We start from the raw sequence: 13,322 nt of genomic DNA, 5'->3' as shown, positions 1-13,322 counted from the left end.
AGAACTGGAGACCAGCACACTGCTCAGATAAGTCTGCATGATCCAAGAGCGCTCATGCTGTACTCTGAGCAGGGCAGGATTTTTTTCTTTTTATCAAACTTTCCTAGGTGTAGAGAGCCCTCTCTTAGTAGGGAAAAGGGTCTTTTTTTGGTTTGTTTTGTTCTGATTTTTCCAAGGTTAATAACAGTGAAAAGCATTCCTGATATATAGGTTCAATTCTTCATATAGGGGCAGTTGAATTTTGTTGTTGTCTGTGTATTTTGGGGGGTAAGAGAGGTTCTTCCCTGTAATTGATGCATGTGCATTTGGGCAAGTATCAGTTTGACAGCACTGCTTCCTTCTATGAAATGGAGGTTGTTGTGTTCATTTATTGTAAATAAATTGGGGGAGGGAAAGAGAAGGCTGAATCTCTACCCTTACATTATTCCATAGGGGACAGGGAAAACAAAACCTGGATTTAGTGCCATGCCTAGGTGTTACCCGTAATTTTCAGAAGTCAGGACTTGCTTACACATGAAGTTGCAACTGAATTGGAGTCTTGTGGTTCCAGCCTCTTAACATTTTTTTCAAGATTATAGTAGAAACTTCCTGTTTTTAGAGCTTATCTGACCCTCCTGAGGGAAAGATGATTATAGCTATAGTCACATCCTGTGGTTATTGTCAATTAAAAAAATCTACTGAATTTTCTGAAGCCTTTGAATGTGAAAATGATTGTTACACTAAAAATTGAGAGCTGTAGTCACATGTTTTTTATCTCTGTTGTGACTTCAGTAAAAGACTGTAAATCTGTCTTTTAAATTAAATAAAAATGTATGTATCTGTTACTCCAGTGTCTGCTGTACTTGATGTTTTGAGAAAATTTCCTGGTAAAGAATCTATCTTATTCTGGAAAGATTATAAAGGAAGCATTTGGCAGTCATTTCCTCCAGCTTGTGAGAATGAGCATGCTTTATATTATAATAGTTTAAACATACCCGAGGCTGTTGATAGAGGTATCATATTTTCCACTCCCAAAGTTACTTTCAGTTGAAATGCTAAGGAAGATTGGGCAAACTTCCATTGTTTTACAATTGCTTTGATAAAGAGTTGAAAAAGATGTGTTAGTTTACTACTTTTCCTCCCTTTCTTTAGCTACCCTAGATTTTTTGTACAACCTACAGCATATATAATTATTGCAGGGTTTATTTTGTGTGTTTTTTCTTCTTTACCTTCATCTGAGTACAAATGGTTTCTTGCTTTTTAGCCCCTTGATTAAATCTTCAGGTGTGTTAATTATTCCTTCTAAATCTGGCTTTTTTATCCCTTGGCAAATACTCGTTTCCTGGTTTATTGTTGTTTTGTTTGAGATAATACCGTCTGAAATAGTAAATTCTGTGTGCCAAAGAAATCTTGTAGATAAATGCAAGACGTTGCTAAGCAGGTTGATGTACCACAAAATCTGGCAGAGAAAATGGGATTTTGTTTTGATACTCTGGTTGACTGTGTACCCTGCTGTACTTGGGAGTTTCCCGGAGCAGGTATTTTCCACAAAATCAAGGCTGAGTTTATATATTTGTCACTAAGGAGCAGAGGAGACTAGAGGAAAAAATATTAGATAAGGTAATTTCTCTATCTTGCAAAGAAACTTTTTTGCTTAATTTTTTTTTATCTTGCCTAGTTTACTTTTCCTGTTGTTAAATTTGTAGCTGGGGCTTCAATTTACCTTTCACACCATTTGCTCCCTAGGAGCTTGGTCACAATCTCCCAAATGATTCATTTTCCATTTGGTCTTTTAATACTGAAACCCATTTCAAGGGTTTATCTAACTGGTAAAATTGAGTCTGTGCAATTTGGCGCAGAATAGGGAGCAGGCTCCGGGTTAACACCACTGCGAACATTCATTTAATAGCGTGTGGACTGGAGATCACAGCGATAGCTCCTAGCAGGCCCGGCAACTCTGCTTTTTATTTTTTTCCGTAACACCTGTTAAGGTCGGCTTTTTTGTTAAAATCTCGAGCTGTGTAAAAATAACTGAAAAGATCTTTTTTCAAAGGCTTGGAGTTGCGCAGGACTCGGTGTCCTTGAGGTCAGTGTCGCTCTCTTTGGCTACGGTGCGTGTTGATGGTGTGGACTGAGCCTTGGGGCTGCATCGCGGATTCGGAACGGGCTGAGAAGCCCCTTGGGGTAAATTTTATCTTCAGCTAAGAATGACAAAACGATATTTTTGTTAAAGAGCAGCAAGTGCTGTTTGATCGGGGGTGGTTCTGCTCGTGTTTTGGAGGACTCTGCGCTCGCATTCCCCTCGGGCTGCGGAGATGCTGCCCTGTCCGCGCGCCGGCGCCGCAGCCGTTAGGGCCGTTCGCCCGTGGAACCGTCCCGGCTCGGTCGTTAAAATGCCCTGAGGCCTGCTGGGCTTGCCAGCCTCCTGCCCAACAGGTAAGTGCATCTTTTATTGCTAAATACATAAAAAGTATTGCTGGTACATAAAAAGCCATAAATTTCGCAGCCACAAAGTGCATGATAGCGTTGGGAGGTTGGTTTAGCAGGTTGTGGTTAGATGCTGGGTGGATTCTGGACTCCCATCGCCTGTGTGCAGCCTTGCATCTCCTCGGGTGAAAGGGCCTTTTGGTTGTGTTGAAGCAACGTTAGCGATACATTGACTTTCCTCACGGTGAAGGAAAGCACCTTCCTCTAACTGAACCAGTGCTGGGACAAGAAACTGCTCAAAACTCGTGTCATCTGCTGGGTATTTATGTGCACTCATCAGATCTGCAAGTGGAGACAGGACTTGCCTGCTCTGAGCAGGCTGGAGAAATTTATGTGTAGACAGTAATAACCATCTTGTCAAGAGCTGGGTATCATTTATCCTCGGCTCTGTTTATACTAATAAAACAGCCCGTTATTTGTAAAGGAGGAAACTGTCACCCCTAACTTGACCAAAGGTTTTGTCTTTAGACCAGGCAGAGCCCAAACGCTTCTGTGTTGAATTGAAAGCAAACAAAAGTGGGTAATAAATATTTACCAAGCTTTGAGCAGTTCAGAGTGGTCCCTTCCTGGTGGGATTTCAGCCTTTTCCTCTGCTTAGGAATCTGCAGTTGACTGTTGATCTCTAGAATTTTCTAGCTAATTTCCAGGCTTCCGTTGTCTTTGTTTCAGGCCTTTTATTTTCCTGGGGTTTTCCAGCCCTTGCTGTGGTGGCAGGGAGTGTATGTGCCAGCTGGGGACCTTTTGAGGAGGGTGAAATCCAGCGACCCGCAACAAAAGCCGTGTTGTGACCACAGCACGGAGCTCTCAGCTGGTTCTCCTTGAGCCTCCTCCCTTCCTCGTCCCACCCCATCGCCACATCCCAAGGGCTTGGCTTACGTGGGGCTCCGAGGAGTGCTAAGTCCCCTTTTATAAATAGGTTCAGATTAGCAAGGGTTTAACGTGTTATGCTTGTTGCCTGCCTAAGTAATGTTATATTAGCTTTTAGAAAACACTTGTCATGATCGGATCTCCGAACGTGCTTAAAAGTGAGTTTAAGGCATCTTTTTTTTTTTCCTCAGTACAGTTTGTGCTAGCCAGGAGGTTTGTTTGAACCTGCTTATAAAAAAAGAAAAGGTAATTAGATGATTGCAGAGTAAACAGCTCTTTCCAATGTTTGTGGGACCTCTTTGTCTTGGATGCCTTAAAAAAAAAAAAAAGTCAATTTACCCATTTAATCTGTCTAATCTCATTAAGTGTGCTTACAGTTGGTTTGTGTTTCAAGTGTATGCATATCTGGTAGACCTTAAACTGCTCCTTTGGAGCAGCTTGTCTAGCGGGTGAAATATTTATGCATACCTGATGACGGCTAATTCTCTCTGAAGGAGCGCGGAGCTCTGCAGCTCTATAGATCTTGTGGCTTGGGGGGTAGATGTGCATTTAATATTCTTCAAATTTGGTAAGGCTCTCGTGAGAAGTTATGAATTATTCCTGCGCCTTGCGAGCGGCATGTCTGGAAAGCGCTGCGCTTAGAGCCCTTTGAAGACACGCTGTCTGTCACGTCTGCTCGTCTCGCAGGAGCCGACGCGTAGGTACAGGCTACAAAACAGTGCAGAATTCGCAGAAAGCGCCGAAAACAGCCTGCGAGGTAACGGGTGCTTTCCAGTCCTAGCCGTAAGGAGAGCAGCGGCGTGTGGGTGGAAGTGTACACGCTCTTAAACAATGTCGGGGATTATTGACAGCTTGATTTCTTCAGATTTCCAGCTTTTGCTTGTTGTCATGACCTTAATGTTTCTCCGCGAGGTAGCCTGTTTAATTAGGATGCTGGGGATAAAGCCCCGTGTCAGCTCCCCGGGCTGCATGCTTAGGCCTGCTCCGAACTGCATCCCTTGTCTCCTTTCATTATCTCTTAATGGGACTCGCCATGACAGGCTCCCTTGGATAAGTGGAGCCTGCCGGGAAACCCGGCCTGGATTCTGCGGCGCGACGACTCGCCGCGCTGTACGGACATCCCGTGCGGTGGCGGGGCGCTCCGGGAGCGTCTGCTCGAGCTGCTCCGCGCGCTTCGCCCTCAGGGAGGTGGATTTTGCTGAAGAAGTGCTGGGTTTGGTGTGCGGGTGGCTTACGGGCTTTTATTTCCCTTTTTCCATCCGTGCTCGTGTTGATGCTAGAAGGAGTGCAACTGCAAAGCTCTAATGCTGCACGAGCAAAGCTTCGTGACCACTAAGAATTCTCAGCTATCGTGTTGGTTTTTTCTCCCAAAACATAAAGTCCCTACTACAAAATGGACTTGGAGGGGGCGTTCTGTGAGTGCAACCATGAAACTGGGAGCAAATCTCTTGCAGGAAAGTCAGTTAGTGAAAGACGAACAGTTGATATCTGCGGTGGATGTCGTAGCTGTTGTGTTCGCTTGCGAATCCCTGATGAACTGCCTGGAAATAACTGGAATTTCTGGTGCTTCGGTGCCCGCAGATCCTGCTTTGCCCTGGCCGTGCAGGGCAGTGTTGAAGGGCTGAATCCTCCGTTCTGTGGCTGTGTTCAGACCGCTGTCCTAATGGGATACAAACAATCCTGCAGCTCTACAGTTGCTAAGAAATCAATTTTTCCAGTCTGCCTTGACATTCAGGACTTGAGTTCCCAAGTGCTCGGGCCTTGTGTCCAAAGTGGATAAGGTCCTTTTGAACAACTCCCATCGCACAGGGTATTTTTCAAATAAATGGAACTTGGCCTGAGTTAAGTCGCTGCTGGAAAGCTCTTGGAAGGCGGTGGAAGCGAGCGCTTTCTCAAATGCACGCTTGAGAAATAAGTTCCTTTCTGTGGCTTGCCAGGTGTCAGGCCGTGTTTGATTTAGGAAACTGAAGTGCGGATAAATGCAGCGTGGCTGCTTTGTGCTGACTTTTGGGGATGGATTTCAGCCCTGGCAGGTGTGGAGCCATCACACGGGGCTATGGAGCTTGTTTTGAACCAGGTCCTGCTTCCAGGACGCGCTCCATTCGCAAAGTTGTTGCGAGCTGGAATTGCAGGAGCCCCTGTATGGATTTGTATGGATCCCAGCCATCAAGCAAGGGTGCTCATGGCTCAAAGTAGCTATTCCTGAAGTACAGGATGATGTTGATTCCATCTCTTTCCGTCTCCTGATGGGCTCCTGTGCTATAGTACCAAACAACACAGAAATACCTACGGATGCACACAGGGAAAATCCAGTGCTGTGCATAACACGGAGCATCTGGAAGAAATAAGTCAGCAGACGGTACTTGAAGGCCTCGCTCTAATTAACTGGCTCTGGAAACCTCTATTTTTTACTTTTTGCAATTGCAAAGCAGCTCAGAGGAGGGATACATGCATATGTGTGTATAGATACACATATATAAATACTATTGCTTAGGTGGGAAAGGGATTTTCTTAGTGTGGAAAAGTGTGTGCCGTCCCCGGCTAATGGATTGCGTCAGTGACTCCTGTTCGCCTTTTCTTCTGGGATAGAAGCAGCAAAGCTGGGCCCTGCTGGAGCCGGTACCGGCAGCTCGTTCCCGTTTCCGAGGGGGGCCCGAACGGAACAAACGGGCTCGCTGCTCCGCGCGGGGCCGCCCGTGCGGGGCAGGGAGGCGCTTCGCCCGCGCCCGCCTCCCCGCCCGCATTAGCAGTCGCGCCGCGGCCGCCGTTCGTGCCTCGCCCGCCGCCTTCGCGCTCTGGAGGCGCCGCCATCGCTCCGGTTCCGGCTCGCAGGAGGAGGAGGCGGCGGAGGAGGAGGAGGAGGCGGCGCCGCCGCCGCGGGAAGGAGCGCGCGTGGCCGGGCAGCGCCGCGGCCGCCCTGAGGTACCGGGGGGGGCAGCGCCGCGGCCGCCGTGAGGTAACGGCGCGGGGGGCCGGGCGCGGCGGCGGCGGCGGCGCCGCGGGGCCTCCTTTTGTTCGGCGGCTGCTCCTGCTCTTCACGAGCCGCCTCGGCGAGCGGCGCCCCGCGCCGGGGCTCAACTTGGATCAAGTTGGGGGCGCTGCGGGCAGCGGGTAACGCTCCGGGTCCCGCGGGGGGGATGAGCCACGCGGCCGCCGGGGCCCCGCGTGAGCGCGGCGGGGCTGTGGGGACCTTTCCACGCTCGTCCCGACGCTCCCCCGCGTTTCCCGGCGAGGAGACGGGCTCGGCTTTTGTTCCGCCGTCGGTTTTAAGCCCCTCTCGAGCCCATGTGGCTCCGCGCGGCACGGGGCATGTGCGGCCTCCCCGCCAGCCATATGGGACTTCTTTAATTGCACGGGAAGGAAAATGGCAGCTTAAGCGTGGTTTTATTTTTTAATTTTAGGCACCAAGTAGATGAAAGTTGAGAACAGGGTTGCAGCGAAGTGCAGTTTGAAATATTTTGTGCTTCCCCAGTATGTTTCTTCTGGGAACTCGAGTTTAAAGTAAACAGGATTTAAAGCCCTACAGACAGAGGAGCAGTATTCCAATGTAAAGCCATTAATCTGCGGGCAATTAGTTCCAGACGCGCAACCAACTCTGCGTTTTTGTTGGATTTTTTCTGTTGTTCTTACAGGCAATCACATTTTTGAACGCATATAGAGCCTGGTGGAATATCCCAGCGCAGACGCGATGCCTCGCAGCCCGTTGAGAACCGTGTGCGAGCACCATTTCCGAGCTCTTTATTTATTTTTCTTTCACAACTCTGCGATTTAGCAGTGTTTAAACTATTCCCCGGGGATCTGCGGGCCCAGGGAAAGGTGGGTTTGAGGGCAGGCGCTGGGGTGCTCGTGGTGCAGCGCAGGCTGGTGCTTGGCAGGCAGCTCCCGCAGCGCTATTTGATCTGGCTGCCCGGCACATTGACTAGGATTACACCATTTTTTTCCTTCCCGGTGACTGTTAGAAAGCGACGCATCAGTGAGTGTTGTTCAATAGCCCGTTTTAAGACTCGAACTGCATGCACGCGCTTTAAGCAGGTTTCCAGAGAAAGGCAGTTAAGAATTTGTCTTGTTTTGTGGTCAGGATTTATGAATTGAGGCAAGGGCTGACGTAATCTACCCTACCACTTCCTTTGTGTGTGTTTTATAGTCGATAGTGCTTTTTTGTTTTACTTAAAATAGCCGTGACTGTTTCTTTAACACACTTCTGCCTCCTCCACGGGGCGAAGCAGGCAACTTGTGGAAGTTGTGCGTGGCGATGCCTCTGAGGAAATGGTTCCTGCGTGTCCCCAGCAAGCGTCAGTGAACGCCTTGTGTGTTAAATGGATCAGCCTTTAATTGTAATTAACATTGCAGTGTGTACAGCTGCTCTGCGCTGCCTGTCTTTGCAATTTTACTACAGGTTGCAAAGGATCCCTTGGTGCGTCTTAGCCCCTTCTGTGCTTGCTTTCACTTCTGTGATGGGGACAAAATGGGCTTTTGTTTCCAGGTTTCAGTGGTTAATAGCTCATCTGTGAGAGCTTTTGTTTTGATTTGGGGCATGGGGAGGGAAGGAAAATAAGCTGTTTATTGATAAACTGGTGCTAAGCGTGTTTGCTTTGGAGCTGGGGGAGGTTATGCTATCTATTTTTCCTTATGAGCAGCCAAAAGGAACAAACCAGTTTGTAATGTCACAGGGTCAGTGGTATTTTTGTTGTGAATGCGTTAAAGCTGTAGTGTCTGTACGTAGAGTATCTAAAGGGTTGTTCTGCTCTCCACCTGGAAAAAATCTTTCTGGAGCGTGGAAACAAAATGCCATTCCTTTTCTGACCAGTCCTCCAGCTGCTGAAATCCCGCTTTGATGGTCCAAATTTCAGTAGGTAAAAAGTAGGCAGATCCGTGAACACGGTGGGGTTGCATCAGCTTCAACTGCAAGTTCGGCCGGATGCATCGTGTTGTCCCAAAGCCTTTGCCGAGGGCCAAAGTGTATGTCAGTGTTTGATGTGTCAGAGGATTTTAGATAGAAAAAACTCCATTTCCTATAACTTCTGGTTTTATCTTGATAATGAGGTGTTGCATGTTCTCAAAAGACTCCCTTGTAGAGCTGCAGTTTGATGGAGCTGTCTCACTGTTAGGGTTGTGTGCACGTGTTAATCTTTTTGGACTTCTTCAGCAAATATGAGGAGTGGGAGCGCTAAGATCGTATGCTCAAATCAGAGCGAAATCGGTAAAAGCCGGTGATTCTGAAGTTGGGCACGTTTTGCTGATGTCGTCTTATGCCTGAGATCTATTACTGATAAGCAACAGTCCCAGATAGGAGGTGTCAGCATAACTCTGTGCTGAGCTGATCGTGGCGTGTGGATTGTTCATTTTCCAAAGTGTTTTGAGGGTATTTGCAGCAGTGAAGAAGACTCTGACATGAGTGAATTAAAACGGGATGGCCGAAGCTGTTGCCCTCCGCAGCTCTCAGCCTCTTCCCACTTGTGGTCACTGTCACCTCCGCACCCGCAGCAGGAAAGGCCAGCGAATGGCAGAGGTTTTGGAGCAGCCCCGGCTTCCAGCCCAGCTTTTGGGTTAACCAAGTTCAGTTTTGGACATAAAACGAGAACATTGAAGGAGCTAAGTTAGTCACGAGTGAGCAGATGCAATTTTCTCAGAGACGTGATGCTCTTTGGGGATGCAACTTCAGGTATAGCTCCTTATCTTGGAGATTCAGAGAACTGTATAGAAATAGCTGCTTTCTCTAGGTATTAGGAAGTAGTTCTGTGTAGTCTGTGTTGTTCAATGCAAGTGTTTGGTGCTTTCGTTTCTCTAAAAGCCGTGGAGCAGCTGGCCCTGGTTTAGTTGAATGGTGACCTCCAGATGTGATCTGATCAGTCAACAAACCTCTCCACTACTTTTATTTATTTTGTGAGCTGTAATGCACCTTTCTTTGTTGAGATGTCAGCCGTTTGCTTGCATATTAAAATATAGACTTCAGCTAAAGATGTAATTGATAATCACCATTTTGTAAACGACTTAAGAATATTGTGTATGTTTTATAACCTTTGAGTATCTTCCTCTTGCGCTTTGAGTGTAAATAAGATAAATGTCTTAACTGTTGTCTTCCTAAAGCAGGGAGCTCTCTAAAAGTCCGCTGTGATTTTTCTAGTATTGACAGCCGATTGCAGGAACCTTTAAACAGAGCTTTTTATCCTTCCCCTTGCTGGGAACTGCTGCCTTAGAAATGTTCTTGCTCCCGGGGCAGCCGAAGCTTAGCCTTGTTCCATGTAACTGGCATCTGTTTTACAGGACAGATTTCTCTGTTACTAGATATTCACGTGACACTGAGTTGAGCAGTAAAAGACTGAAACCATAAAAACCTGCCTGTAAGCTGGTTAACTTTCTGTGTATGAAAAATGTATCATGAAGTGTCTTTAAAACGTTGAGAAGGAAACCTGGTTTCTATTCTTCAGCTTCCTTTAACAAAGGTGAAATTCATTCCAGAAGAACGGGCAAAAATTTAGGATTTATTGCTAAGTTGGCCTGGGGTAGTGGTTTGAGTTCTGACCTCTGGGTGCAAAGTGAGAGCAAATAACGTTGGAAGACGTAAATGATTAAAACAGCCTGGCCGCGCTTAGGAAAACTTTGTTGTTGAGTTTTCCCAAAAAAGGCCTTGATGATTGTGTAAATGTTTTGCTACCGGAATGATAGTGTTAGATGGCGATATGTAAATTGTTTGTTATAGTTTGTTTTTTTTTTTTATGTAATGTGGTCTTGGAATGGTAGCTTTTTGGTATTAGGAAAAGAATGGGAGAAGTGGGAGCGGTGAACTTGGCATTAGCAAGGTACACGTTTGGAGAAAGTGATTTGGTGTGATTTGGCTTCTCGGCGAAAATGGGTGTAATTCTGAGACAGCAATACAGTATGGGATAATAGCAGCCCTGAAATGTGATGGTTTTGGTTTTAAGAAGTGGAATATTTGCATGTTTCTCCAAAGTAAGTTGGCTGCAGAATGACAGGTCTGACAGCTAAACCTTCCCTTTGAATTAGCCTTGGTCTAGAGACACTCTTGCAGCCGAGGGCTGATTTGAATTTCCTTGAAACCAGCACTGAAAAGGTGCTTTTGGCAGTGTTTTTGTGAGTTTGTTGATAGGGATCAAAACGACTTGTTTTTGAGATAAAGCTGAGTGTTTTTTAAAGCAGTCACTGTTTCAGCAGCATCTGGAGCCTTATAACTTTTTATTCTGTTTGGTTACTTAAAATGTAAGGCGTTTGGTGATTTGAGCACTGTAAGGCTTTGCGTGTGTGCGTGTGTGAATCGTGTTTTAGATGACCACGACCTGTGTTTGGAGGGTGGTGGTGCTGGGGTTGCTTCTGCAGGGAACCGGGGAAGGTGCAGAGTGTTTAGACCTTGCACTGAGTATTTACCTGGCTGTTCTGACACTCTGCTCTCATTCACATGGCCAGTAAAACACTGGCAATGAAGTAATTAATTATAAAAATGATGCTGCTGGGGCTTTAGTTCCTTTCATTCCCGAATAGGGAGGTTTCAGCCCCCTAATCAGTCTACAAAATTAATGTATTTACCCCAAAGACAGCCAATATGCAACTGCCTTTGACCTTGGGAAGTTGAGTCTCTTTTGTCCGTGCTTGCTCTTTTTAGGTATTTTTCCTCCCTCATTTTTTTTTTCCCCCAGCCCCCGGGTATATGTCTTGGAAAATTGCAGAAGCCCAGCAGTGGAAATGTTATTTTTAACCTCACACATGTTGGACCTGGGAACTTAGTTATCTGTATTTTTCCATGTTGTGAAGATTCTTGGGTTTAGTCAGTGCGTGATGACTGAGAATGGCCTCAGCAGGTAGTTAAAATTACAAGCTAGTGGGGAAGTGATTGAGCCAGAGCACAACAGTCTGAACACCTCACACAGCTTAAAAAAAAAGAAAAAAATCCCGTCCTTAAATGTGACATAATAATAGATCCCTGTAGAATTTACTTTTATAAGCAGTCAAAACACACCGTGTTTGCTCCATTTCCTGTTGAAATCTAACAAAGGAGCCAAAAATCAGATTTCCCTTTCCTGATGATAAAGCTATTCCTTAGAGATTAGGGCTGGGAATGGATTTTTTTGCTAAATCTCTATACGTACACACGTATATATTACCTACGAGCATTCAATTACCAAGCAGGAATTGGCGAGTGTATGTATGTGCATGCATATAAATTATATATGCACCAATTCCTACTTGGTAATTGAATGTTCATGGTAATCTTCATGTCCTGGTTTATCTAAGAGCATGGGAGGAAGAAAATATCTAAAGTGCATGTTCAATATCAGAATATTGTAACCGACTTAAGGTGGAGACCCAGCCTGTGTTTAGTTAGGGCTGATATAAATAGGTAAGAGCAACCCAAGGTTATTAGATCATTTGGAGACTGATTACCCTTTCACAGTGTAATAAAGTAATTATGAATAGTGTATGAAAATTGGTTGCAGTCTGTTTCAACATATTATGACTGTCTGACTTTAAAAGAAATTACATTGTCCTCTTTTGTGCCGCTCTTATAATTTGCATATTCAAAGCACGTTAGATATTTGTCACTTCCAGCTGTAAATGCTAAATAGCATTTTAAAAAAGCAAATTATGCCATCTGTTTGTATAGGTTTTCGGTGAGGTTTTTCAGTTCTTGTTAATATTTCACCCAGGGTCTGTTGTCTTTACAGTAGCACACGCTGCTGTTGCCGAGGGAATTTGGAGTGTGTTTTGGTGGAAATCAAAAGGATTCTTTCGTGAATGGATGTTGTAGTTGGAGCTGTTGCAACCTCATCTCTTTGTAGGGCTCCTTCCTCCAAAAAGTGACGCTTTGGATGAGACAGTCCCAGTGCTCTCTTTGTGGCTTCATTAAACTGGTGGCTAAAAACAGGAATGCAAAAAAAGGTGCCGCTGTGATCCCTAAATTGCAGCCAGGAGTGGTCACTTGTGGGGTGCGTAGGAGCCCGACGTGCAGGCAGAGAGTGGATGGGTGTGAGGGGCTCTTTGGCTCCCGGGGAAGTTTGCCCCAGAAGGATGTGTAAAGTCCGTATCCGGTAAAAGCAAATCTTGTGGCTCCTTAAAGCTCAGAGGCAGGGATATAAATTGGAGTGAAACTAAAGATATGTAAATTTTGAACTTCTCAGTTTCGCCCTTTTGCAAATGATGCTGTAGGAAGTGGTGTTTTGGTATAAGGCTTTATTGAAGCCATGTTTTTGGCTGGCTGCCTTTCTCCCAAAGACACGCTGTGGTATCCGAGATGCCGAAGGTAGGTGTAAGAGTTGTTATCTGCTGTGTTACACTCGTGGGAGTTCAGTGCTGGTTTAACATTTCAGGAGCAGTGCAGGGCTCCCGACAGGAGAACCTTTACTCGCTCCGCATCTCTGCTTGCTCTGACTGTACAGAATTGCTGTTGGCGAGGACTTAAAAATACTACAAGCCAAAGGAATCAAATCCCTGTGTTGATTCTCCACATGCAGAGCGCGAAGCGACGTGGATCTCCCAGGAGAGCTTTTGGCGTCGTGTTTTCCTCGGGGCTACGGCGGTCGCCGGGCCCCTTGGTGGGTTCTGCTCCCAGGGCCTCTGCTTTTCACGTCCTGCAAGACCAAGGGCGCCTTTGCACGTGCAGATGTATGAGCTTTATTAAAACAGCGCGAGCCTCCCTGTTCACATGAGTCCTGTGCTGCGACTTTAAGCCAAATGGGGGATTTAGGCTTCTATCACAGGCTTTTATAACTGCCAAATGAAGATTTTATCACAAGGCCCCAGAAGAATACAATACCCGGGGTGCTCTGCTGCAAGCTGGAGAGCCCTCCAGGCATAAGGTCACGTTTCCTTGTCCCTACCCCTTCCTAAGGGGCTAAGGACTGCTGACACGGCTGAAATCCTAAACTAAGGGTGGGATTCTGCAGTGTGTTTCTGTTGCTGTCGTGGATATCTCTCCTTACAGTTCAAGGAAATGCGAACCAGGCCAGATACGCTTCACGAAAAAAAAAGAAAGAGAG

The 13,322-nt window shown here is 46.1% G+C and overlaps 1 protein-coding gene across 3 annotated transcripts in view; it reads left to right on the top strand.

Moving 5' to 3' along the window:
• The window catches only part of RERE (arginine-glutamic acid dipeptide repeats), a 166,538-nt gene that overhangs the window by 32,395 nt on the left and 120,821 nt on the right, over positions 1 to 13,322 (top strand). The window contains exon 1 of one of the 3 annotated variants that reach the window (XM_088536184.1): positions 6,111 to 6,255. The exons of 1 other annotated variant lie outside the window; for it this stretch is intronic. The gene's annotated coding sequence lies outside the window, so the exon portion shown is untranslated. One more of the 3 variants, XM_088536183.1, reaches the window with a different exon arrangement.

Source organism: Tinamus guttatus, unplaced genomic scaffold, assembly GCF_059628265.1.
Source record: "Tinamus guttatus ecotype Peru unplaced genomic scaffold, ASM5962826v1 Tinamus_guttatus_pri_ptg000652l, whole genome shotgun sequence".
NCBI lineage: Eukaryota > Metazoa > Chordata > Aves > Tinamiformes > Tinamidae > Tinamus > Tinamus guttatus.
Note: the sequence above shows the minus strand (reverse complement) of the source record. Positions and strands in the feature narration are given on the sequence as shown.